The sequence below is a fragment of the Manis javanica genome, chromosome X (genome assembly GCF_040802235.1).
Source record: "Manis javanica isolate MJ-LG chromosome X, MJ_LKY, whole genome shotgun sequence".
NCBI lineage: Eukaryota > Metazoa > Chordata > Mammalia > Pholidota > Manidae > Manis > Manis javanica.
In genome coordinates this window covers 87607140-87619393 of record NC_133174.1, presented here as the reverse complement: position 1 = coordinate 87619393, position 12254 = coordinate 87607140, and positions in this window count along the sequence as shown.

Genomic DNA, 12254 nt, shown 5'->3' with positions numbered 1-12254 from the left:
TGCCCCCCCCCACACTATACATGCTAATCGTAATGCCCTCTTTCTTTTTCCACGCCCTTATCCCTCCCTTCCCACACATCCTCCCCAGTCCCTTTCCCTTTGGTAACTGTTAGTCCATTCTTGGGTTCTGTGATTCTGCTGCTGTTTTGTTCCTTCAGTTTTCCTTTGTTCTTAAACTCCATATATGAGTGAAATCATTTGGTACTTGTCTTTCTCCACCTGGCTTATTTTACTGAGCATAATACCCTCTAGCTCCATCCATGTTGTTGCGAATGGTAGGATCTGTTTTTTTCTTATGGCTGAGTAATATTCCATTGTGTATATGTACCACATCTTCTTTATCCATTCATCTGCTGATGGACATTTAGGTTGCTTCTATATCTTGGCTATAGTAAATAGTGTAGCAATAAACATAGGGGTGCATCTGTCTTTTTCAAACTGGAGTGCTGCATTCTTAGGGTAAACTCCTAGGAGTGGAGTTCCTGGGTCAAATGGTATTTTTATTTTGAGTTTTCTGAGGAACCTCCATACTGCTTTCCATAATGGTTAAACTAATTTACATTCCCACAAACAGTGTAGGAGGGTTCCCCTTTCTCCACAACCTTGCCAACATTTGTTGCTGTCTGTCTTTTGGCTGGTGGCAATTCTTAATGGTGTGATGTGATATCTCATTGTGGTTTTAATTTGCGTTTCTCTGATGACTAGTGATGTGGAGCACCTTTTCATGTGTCTGTTGGCCATCTGAATTTCTTCTTTGGAGAAGTGTCTGTTCTGCTCCTCTGCCCATTTTTAATTGGATTATTTGCTTTTTGTTTGTTGAGGTGCATGAGCTCTTCATATATTTTGGATGTCAACCCTGTATTGGATTTTTCATTTATGAATATATTCTCCCATACTGTAGGATGCCTTTTTGTTCTATTGATGGTGTCCTTTGGTGTACAGAAACTTTTCAGCTTGATATAGTCCCACTTGTTCATTTTTGCTTTTGTTTCCCTTGCCTGGAGAGATACGTTCATGAAGAAGTTGCTCATGTTTACATCCAAGAGATTTTTGCCTATGTTGTCTTCTAAGAGTTTTATGGATTTTATGACTTACATTCAAAATTTCTAATTTACTTTTATATATGGGGTTAGACAATGATCCAGTTTCATTTTCTTACGTGTAGCTGTCCAGTTTGCCAACACCAGCTGCTGAAGAGATTGTCATTTCCCCATTGTATGTCCATGGTTCCTTTATCATATATTAATTGACCATATATCTGGTCTCTAATCTGTCCTACTGGTCTGTGAATCTGTTCTTGTGCCATTACCAAATTGTCTTGATTACTGTGGCTTTGTAGTAGAGCTTGAAGTTGGGAAGCGAGATCCCCCCTCCTTTATTCTTCCCACTCAGTATTCCTTTGGCTATTTGGGGTCTTTCGTTGTTTCGCATGGATTTTAAAATAATTTGTTCCAGTTCGTTGAAGAATGCTGTTGGTATTTTGATGGGGATTGTATTGAATTTGTAGACTGCTTTAGGCAGGATGGCCATTTTGACAATATTTATTCTTCCTACCCAAGAGCATGGGATGAGTTTCCATTTGTTAGTGTCCTCTTTAATTTTTCTTAAGAGTGTCTTGTATTTTACAGGGTATAGGTCTTTCACTTCCTTGGTTAGGTTTATTCCTAGGTATTTTATTCTTTTTGATGAAATTGTGAATGGAATTGTTTTCCTGATTTCTCTTTCTGCTAGTTCATCATTAGTGTATAGGAAAGCAACATATTTCTGTGTATTAATTTTGTATCCTGCAGCTTTGCTGAATTCAGATATTAGTTCTAGTAGTTTTGGAGTGGAGTCTTTAGGGTTTTTTATGTACAATATCATGTCATCTGCAGATAGTGGCAGTTTGACTTCCACTTTACCAATCTGGATTCCTTGTATTTCTTTGTTTTGTCTGATTGCTGTGGCTAGGACCTCCAGTACTATGTTGAATAACAGTGGGGAGAGTGGGTATCCCTGTCTTGTTCATGATCTTAGAGGAAAAGCTTTCAGCTTCTTGCTGTTAAGTATGATGTTGGATGTGGGTTTGTCATATATGGCCTTTATTATGTTGAGGTACTTGCCCTCTATACTCATTTTGTTAAGAGTTTTTATCATTAATGGATGATGAATTTTGTGGAATGCTTTTTCAGTGTCTATGGATATGATCATATAGTTTTTGTCCTTTTTGTTTATGTGGTAGATGATGTCAGCGGATTTTCAAATATTGTACCATCCTTGCATCCCTGAGATGAATCCCACTTGATCATGGTGTATGATCCTCTTGATGTATTTTTGAATTTGGTTTGCTACTATTTTGTTGAGTATTTTTGTATCTATGTTCATCAGGGATAGTGCTCTGTAATTTTCTGTTTTGGTGGGGTCTTTGCCTGGTTTTGGTATTAGAGTGATGCTGGCTTCATAGAATGAGTTTGGATGTATTCCCTCCTTTATTTTTTGGAAAACTTTAAGGAGAATGGGTATTATGTCTTCTCTATATGTCTGACAAAATTCAGCAGTGAATCCATCTGACCAGGGCTTTTGTTCTTGGGTAGTTTTTTTGATTACCGATTCAATTTCTTTGCTGGTAATTGGTCTGTTCAGATTTTCCTTGGTCAGCCTTGGAAGGTTGTATTTCCCTAGGAAGTTGTCCATTTCCTCTAGGTTTTCTAGCTTGTTAGCATATAGATTTTCATAGTATTCACTAATAATTCTTTGTATTTCTGTGCGGTCCCTTGTGATTTTTCCTTTCTCATTTCCGATTCTGTTTATGTGTATAGATTCTCTTTTTCTCTTAATAAGTCTTGCTAGGGGTTTATCTATTTTGTTTATTTTCTCAAATTATAAGCTCTTGGTTTCATTAATTTATCTCTTCTCTGATCTTTATTATGTCCCTCTTTCTGCTGACTTTGGGCCTCATTTGTTCTTCTTTTTCCAGTTTCAATAATTGTGCCTTTAGTCTATTCATTTGGGATTGCTCTGCCTTCTTTAAATATGGCAGGATTGCTATATACTTTCCTCTTAGAACTGCCTTCGCTGCCTCCCACAAAAGTTGGGGGTTTGTGCTGTTGTTGTCATTTGTGTCCATATATTGCTTGGTCTTTTTTAATTTCATCATTGATCCATTGATTATTTAGGAGCATGTTGTTAAACCTCCATGTTTTTGTGAGCCTTTTTGTTTTCTTTGTACAGTTTATTTCTAGTTTTATACCTTTGTGGTCTGAGAAGTTGGTTGATAGAATTTCAGTCTTTTAATTTTTACTGAGGCTCTTTTTGTGGCCTAGTATGTGGTCTATTCTGGAAAATGTTCCATGTGCACTTGAGAAGAATGTGTATCCTGCTGCTTTTGGGTGTAGAGTTCTGTAGATGTCTGTTAGGTCCATCTGTTCTAGTGTGTTGTTCAGTGCCTCTGTGTCTTTACTTATTTTCTGTCTGGTGGATCTGTCCTTTGGAGTGAGTGGTGTGTTGAAGTCTCCTAGAATGAGTGCATTTCATTCTATTTCCTCCTTTAATTCTGTTAGTATTTGTTTCACATGTTGGTGCTCCTGTATTGGGTACATATATATTTATAATGGTTATATTCTTTTCTTGGACTGCCCCTTTTATCATTATGTAATGTCCTTCTTTATCTCTTGTTCCTTTCTTTGCTTTGAAGTCTATTCTGTCTGAAACTAGTACTGCAACACCTGCTTTTTTCTCCCTATTGTTTGCATGAAATATCTTTTTCCATCCCTTGACTTTTAGTCTGTGCATGTCTTTGGGTTTGAGGTAAGTCTCTTGTAAGCAGCATACAGATGGGTCTTGCTTTTTTATCCATTCTATTACTCTGTGTCTTTTGATTGGTGTATTCAGTCTATTTACATTTAATATGATTATTGAAAGATATGTACTTATTGTCATTGCAGGCTTTAGATTTGTGGTTACCAAAGGTTCAAAGGTAGCTTCATTACTGTCTAACCATCTATCTCACTTATTAAGCTATTATAAACACAGTGTGATGATTCTTTATTTCTTTCCTTTCTTTTTCTTCATCCTCCATTCTTTATATGTTAGGTGTTTTATTCTGTACTCTTTTATGTTTCCATTGACTGCTTTTGTGAATAGTTGATTTTATTTTTTGCCTTTAGTTACTATTTGGTTGGTCTGCTTTCTTTGGTGTGATTTTATTTTCTCTGGTGACATCTATTTAGCTTTAGGAGTGCTTCCATCTAGAGCAGTCCCTTTAAAGTATCCATAGAGGTGGTTTGTGGGAGGCAAATTCCCTCAACTTTTGCTTGTCTGGGAATTGTTTAATCCCTCCTTCATATTTAAATGTTAATTGTGCTGGATACAGTATTCTTAGTTGAAGGCCCTTTTGTTTCACTGCATTAAATATACCATGCCATTCTCTTCTGGCCTGTAAGGTTTCTGTTGAGAAGTCTGATGATAGCCTGATGGGTTTTCCTTTGTAGGTCATCTTTTTTCTATCTCTGGCTGCCTTTAATACTCTGACCTTGTCTTTGATATTTGCCATTTTAATTATTGTGTGTCTTGGTGTTGTCCTCCTTGGGTCCCTTGTGTTGGGAGATCTGTGGGCTTCCATGGTCTGAGAGAGTATTTCCTCCCCCAGTTTGGGGAAGTTTTCAGCAATTATTTCTTCAAAGACACTTTCTATTACTTTTTCTCTCTCTGCTTCTTCTGGTACCCCTATAATGTGAATATTGTTCCGTTTCAATTGCTCACACAGGTCTGTTAATATTCTTTCATTCCTGAAAATCCTTTTATCTCTCTCTGCCTCAGCTTCTCTGTATTCCTGTTCTCTGATTTGTATTCATTAACAGTCTCTTGCACCTCATCCAGTCTACTCTTAAGTCCTTCCAGAGATTGTTTCATTTCTATAATCTCCCTCCTGACTTCATCTCTTGGCTTTTGCATATTTCTCTGCAGGTCCATCAGCATGGTTATGACCTTTATTTTTAATTCTTTTTTAGGAAGATTGGTTATATCTTTCTCCCCAGGCCCTCTCTCAAGTGTTGTCTGGGTGATTGATTCTTGACAGGACCAGATTCTTCTGTCTTTTCATGGCAATAGAGGTCATCGTAGGCAGGTGTTGCTTGTGCCAGCTGTGAGAACAAAGTCCCTTCCTGCTTACTGGTCACCCTACCCTTCTCCGCTGCCTGTGTCAGTTACTCGCACACTGGGAGCAGCCTCTGGGTTTATCCCCTGAGCTGCCATGTGTGGGACAGCCCGTGTGGTAGCCCAGAGCCCTGCGGTGAGTGGCAGGCATGCCGGGTGTGTTCTCCTGCAAGAACACCGCCCCTTTGCACCTTGCCCCATCCTTCTCTGTCTGTACTGGGTAGCTGCCCACCTGTGGCAGTCTCTAGGTCTGTGCTGGTTAGCTGTTCACTGGGAAGAGACTCTGTGTGGTTGCTGTGGGCATGGCCGCTCTCTGGCTGCTCCGCTGCTGTGGTGGTTCAGCTGGTTTGCTTGTAGTGCTGGCAGGGGGGAATGAATGGCAGGCTTCTTATCACCATGAAGGGCTTCAGAGCTGGGTTACCTCCCATGGGGTTGGGGCACCTGACGTTCCTTTGGATTCACGATCTGCTGGGCTGAGTGTGCTGGGATGATTCCATGCAGGTGTTAAGCCCTTGTCCCCTTAAGACTTTCAAAAAGCACCTGTTTTTCTTTTGTCCCAGGGGAGCCGGCTGTGGGGACCCACTTGCAGATTTTAGTTTTCCATTTCTCTAATATCCAGTACACCAAGCAATGTGTGTCTGTGCTCCCAGTGCAGATTTTTAGGGCTGGGTACTTAGCAGTCCTGTGCTTGCTTCCACTCCCTCCCCACTCTGATTCTTTTCCTCCCGCTGGTGAGCTGGCATGGGGGGAGTGCACAGGTCTTGCCAGGTCCTAGCTTTGTCTTACCCTTTTCGTGAGATGCTGAGTTCTTGCAGATGTAGATGTAGCCTGGCTGTTGTACTGTATCTTCTGGTCTCTCTATTAGGCATAGTTGTATTTTCAAAAATATATATGGTTTTGGGAGGAGATTTCCGCTGCCCTACTCATGCTGCCATCTTGGCTCATCTCTCAGGGTCCAATATGTATTTCTTAAATAATAAAACTTGAAAGTTGAAATGCTTCCTTGATCCCTGGTCTGTAGAATGGGTGTTGTGTTAGCAGGCATGAAAACAACATTCATCTCATTTTCCATCTCCAACACAGCTCTTCAGTGACTAGGTGCATTGTCAATGAGCAGTAGTATTTTGAAAGGAATCTTTTTCTTAGCATAAGGTCTCAACAGTGGGCTTCAGATTTTCAGTAGACTATGTTGTAAACAGATGTGTGGTCATCTAGGCTTTCTTGTTCCACTGACAGAGCACAGTTAGAGTAGATTTAGCATAAATCTTAAGGGCCCTAGGATTTTCAGAATGGTCAATGAGCATTGGCTTCAATTTCAAGTCACCAGCTGCATTAGCTCCTCACAAGAGGGTCAGCCTGTCCTTGAAAGCTTTGAAGCCAGGTATTCAAACCTTCTCCTCTCTAACTATGAGAGTCCTATATGGTATCTTCCTCCAATAGAAGACCATTTCATTTACACTGGAAATCTGTTGTTTTGTGTAGTCACCTTCATGAATTATCTGAGCTAGATCTGGGTAACTTGCTGCAGCTTCTCCTTCAGCACCTGCTAGTTCACCTTGCACTTTTGATGTTACAGAGGTGGCTTCTCTCTTTAAGCCTCATAAACCAGCCTCTGCTAGGTCCATTCTTTTCTTTTGCACTTCCTCACTCCTCTCACCTTTCATAGAATTGAAGGGAGTTAGGATCTTGCTCGGGATTAGGTTTTGGCTTAAGGGAATGTTGTGGCTGGTTTGATTTTCTATCCAGACCACTCAAACTTTCTCTACATCTGCAACAAGGCTGTTTTGTTTTCTTATGATTTCTGTCTTATGATTTGCTTTTCATTTCCTATAAGACCTTTTCCTTTGCATTCACAACTTGGCTAACTGTTGGGTGCAGGAGGCCTAGCTCTCAGCCTGTCTGAGCTTTCAGCATGTCTTTCTCAGTAAGCTGCATCATCTCTAGCTTGAATTGTGAGAGACATGCAACTCTTCCTTTCACTTAACACCTAGAGGCCATTGTAGGTTATTAACTGGCCTTATTTCAATACTGTTGTGTCTCAAGGAACAGGAAGGCCTAATGAGAGGGAGAGAGATGAGAGTACAGCTGGTCAGTAAAGCAGTCACAATATGCACATTCATTGATAAGTTCACCATCTTATACAGGCACAGTTTGTGCCACCAGAAAATAATGATAAAAGTATCATCAAAGATCACTGATCACAGATCCCCATAACAAATATAATAATAATGAAATAATTAATGAATTAAATAATAATAATGAAAATTTTGGTAATTGTGAAAATTACCAAAATGTATCACAGAGACAAAACATGAGCAAATGGTGTTGGCAAAATGATGCCTATAGACTTGCTCAACAATTCAGGGTTGACACACACCTTCAATTTGTAAAAAAAAGCATTACCTGTGAAGTGCAATAAAATGAGGTATGCCTGTAAATAGCTGATTGATTCTTATCAGTGAACCTATGCCTCAATTTGGTCCTTAGATTATCCCACTACTTTTGAGACATAAAGCTATCTGTTAAATCATTGCAAGGATAGGTCTTATAAAACTTTGCTGAGTCACCCTATTTTTTAGCAACTATGTATTTGTTACAGAATATCATTTACATGTCAATTTTCTCTGTTTGGATTCAGAAAAGAATAAACACAGTTTTTACATAAAGTTCATATATATCACTAAACCACGCTAGAGTTAATCCTATAAAGATAGAAATGTGATTAAAAAGTTTCAAAATTTTTACCACAAAATATTTCACATACACACAAAAGCAGAGAGAACAATATAATCAATTCCATGTAACAATCATCCAATTTCCACAATTATTAATAATGTTTTTCCAATCTTGTTTCTTCATCTATCTAACCCATTTTTGGAGGGGCTGGAATATTTTAAAGCAAATTAATCATATTCCATCTGTAAATAGTTCAGTATGCATCATTAACAGTTGAAGAGATATAAGAATAATTTTTAAAAGAACCAAAAAGTGGTTGTCAACATTGTGCTAAAATCATCAAATTTTTTTCATAATTTTCCATCTTTAATAATATCATTTTGCTCTCTTCTACCCCAATGATATAAGTAAACCTATAAAAATAGGTGTTCATAGTGGATGACAGGGAACATATGTAAAACATGAAGGGTATTTTACTGTCTCAGCTATGTTCTTTGAAGTACAGCAGGAACCATGCTTTGATAAAAAACACTGCATTTTCATCTCATTGTGATAGATTACTCTAATAATGAAATGGAAAGTATATATTTATTTAAGTGGCATGTCTTTTAAGCTAAATGATATTTTTGGATTTGTTCAGTTAAATGTAGGATCAGGCTATCCGGTCTCATGACACAATATAGCTCATCATCTATTTTAATAAGGACAATTTTTCTAGGGATGTTACAACGTAATGGCTTTAATGATTTGATGACACTATTTCACAGGTGATTGTGATTATCATTCCCTCCTAAAACTTATCATAAAGTATACCAGAGGTGTTAAGATAGATGTTTAAATATTTATTAAATATCTATTTACCTTATTCACTGTATGGACCAAGCACTGTCCATACAAATGGTAGTCTTTGGTTTGTGAATGATAGCTTTGTTGTATTTTTAAAATTATTTCAATAAGACATCAGTTTGAATAACCATGTAAATCTTAAGCAACAGTGTTAAATAAGAAGACACGTTATGAGAATCCTTAGGGATATGCATATTTCTTACAACAAACGTTGGATATTGGATAGTTATGTTATATAAACCCGAGTCAGACATGTTATACTATAAGAAATGAAATTTATAAATAAAATAAATAAAATGTTACTAAAATAAAATTGTTGGCAATTTATACACATTATACCTATAAATTCAAAGTCTGTATCAGTTACACTCTTTTCCCTCCAGTTTGGATGAGCCTGTATAGCTAGATACACGTATCCCCAGGAGTACCATAAATCCATGAAGGCAATATCAGCTGTAAATGACTGAAGTGAAATCTACCTGACTGGTTGTCAGTTTTCTTTGTAAGTTAAGGTTCAGTGAACTCCCATTTTGGAATCTCCTAGGATGAACTGAATTCAAATAAAAACTTCACTGTAGGCACTTAAGGCTGAACAGTGAAGTCTGTCTTTCAGTGATCTTTGTTCTGATATTTTTCTTCACAGTCATAACTGCTGCCTCTGTGTACATTTTGACTTCTTTTTCAGATATTCTGCCCACTAAACTGTTCAAGTTTGTGATATGATATGATGTCATTAGTTTGCATCAAAGTTTGCATGTATTCCTATACTTTTATAGAATTAACTTTAGGCTTTTATTTTCCCTTCATTATGTAAATTTGACTCAAGCAGAGTTATCCTTCAAAGTGTAAAGGTTTTATTTGGAAAATTCCTTTGAAATGACTTCTTTATTATATATTCTAGAATTGCTAGACTACAGCCATTTCTAGAGTATAATTTGCAAGAAATTTTTCCACTAAAGTGGCACGTATTTTTTTTTCTTTCATGGTAAATATGAAAAAAATAAAGAGGATTTTAACTTCAATTATGAGGAAAAATCGTTTGTCTGGTGCCCTGAAATTTAATCTTTGATCATGGGTACCTTGAGTAAAATGAAAAAAAATCAGGACTACCGGTTTTCCCCCATTTTTTAGGCTCTTGAATATCATTTTCTTTTGAAATATTATGAGAATCTACTTTCTGAGTAATGCTTACCATGAAAATTTGAAACACAAACAGCATATCCAAGATAAAAATAAAGCAACTCAATGGCAGTCTGTCAGAGTTGGATTTTATGATCTCAGGAGAGTAATTTAAAAAGTCAACCATGAAGCTATCTAAGCTACACACAAGACAGGGCTGTTTTCCAGTAGATCTTTTGATGTACAAGTTTTAGGTCACATATCTTCTGTGCTCATAGATGTCAGGTATATTTGATAGGTTAGACAATGGAGAGTCATTATTAATATGAAAAGCCAAGGCCATGATAGGCAGTAGGCTTATCCTATGACTGGGTTCTACAGCCTATGCCAGTCACCTGACTCCACTTAGCCTTTATTTTCTTATCAGGAAAATGGGAATAATATCTGTTATTGTGACCACAGGACAAATGTAATGCAAATACAACTGTCGTGAGATAGCAAAATCCCAGCTCCTTCCATCAGTGAGATGAAGAAGGGGGAAATGGAATAATACGTAGCACAATGCCAGAAATTATCATAGAATATGTATCTATGATTTATTTATTTGTTTTAAATCATAGAAGAAAATAATTCAGGGAGAGTATTTAAGGTGATGATTTAATAAGAAATTAGTGTCTTTTTGTCAAAACAGTGACCACAATAACAAGAAAATCAGAGGATACAAAATATTGGTTTCACAGAGAAGAAGATGCTAGGAAACAATATAAGAAGACAAGGAGGAAGAAATCATCAGCAGTTTGAGGTTTAATGATAAAGATACATTACAGCAGAAAGCAGACAAGAGGCTTTGACTTTCTTGTCAGTAGCACTATCCCCTACATTTAGTCTTCAGGTGACCAACCATACTGACTGGCAGGAGAGTTTCTCACTTTAAACACTGAAAGTCCCACTGATAAAACTCCTCAATCCTGGTCAGAATGGGCCTGGGTCATCCTACTTGGTCTCCATGACATTGGCTATGAGTTTGTTAAGATAGGGAATGGGGAATGGAAGTTCAGAAGGCTTTCCCCCTTCATAGAACTGTAATTTTATTCTTTGACACACATATCTATCCCCACTGGTAGTTAAGTATCATTTTTATAATTTTTTATTAAAAGTGGTTGCCGGATAAGTGGGCATAGCACATCGTGGGCTCTATAGTAGGTGTTTCTAGAAGTGCTGGGAGGGAATTATGCAGTACAAGAGTGACATACAAACAGTGATATGGAGATGGGGAAAAATGTTAATAAGATGATTCTATGAGAATACAAAGAAACGAAAGTGCTCTGCAAATATTAACAACCAAACACAAGATATTTGCATGCTATCTGGTTCTGAGTATGCAAGAGCCTATTTTGAGGATGCAGTCTCTCATGTAAACCACTGGTAACTGAGAACTTCATGGTACAGTTTATCTCTTGGAGGAAGAGAGGGTATTTCATTGAGCTTATAAGTTGGCTATTCACTAAAAAGCTAGTGCATAAATTAGTGCTAAAATAGTGGATCATAGGTTAGTGTATCTGACCCCAGAAGAGGAAACTGGGGCAGAAATGGTCATTCTCTCATTATTCCCTTCCTTCACGTTAGATGAATTTTTTGCCTACTATAAAAAGAAAGGTAAAGATCAAGACATAGAAACAGAAGAAAACCACAAAAATGAAGCAGTTTTTCACAAAAGTGAAACGTTGTTCTGAATGCTTTTCATTCATTCAAAATTAGTAGAATGAAATTAAAGACTACTGAATAATAATTAAAGCCTCACTTGCCTAGATTCCAAATATCTAAAGCCTATTTCAGTAGCGTGTGTTATCTAGCACCCATAAGAACCATGTTATGGAAATGGAAATTATGCTACTTGATAAAGCTAAAAGATCTTGAAAAAAATTTTCTAGAGATGAGGCCCACTGTAGATTTTAACTGTGCCTTAGGCACCAGAAAGCTAAATGTAGGATGTGTGGTAACATGCTTGGTCATATGTAACTGCATTATGCAAACACCCTATATTAAATTCTTCATCCCAAACTTGTATAATGATGTCAAATGCATTAATAATGAAACATACATGCCTGGGTTCTCTGAGTGTCTTATTGGCTTTACTCATGGCAAATTTTTTTGAAAAGGAAGATGGAAGGTAACAGTGCTATGCTTGGTAATACTTGCTACCAAGGAACAAGCTTGCTGAACTTAGCTAGTATTGAAAGTCAGTGTGCCACCCCCTCCCCCACCTATAAGGTGATCTGCCAAATCTGACCCTGAAATCCTCCTTTTACAACCCAACAATGTCTGCTGTCATACAATTTGCCCACTGCCTCATTGGATGTGGGCTTTCTTTGTGAGAACTACATAAAAATTTATATTTCTTGCCTGAGATGTAGATATAACCTTATATAAATTGAAACCTTATATAACATGAATTAATTTGAAATCTGCTGTAGAGATTG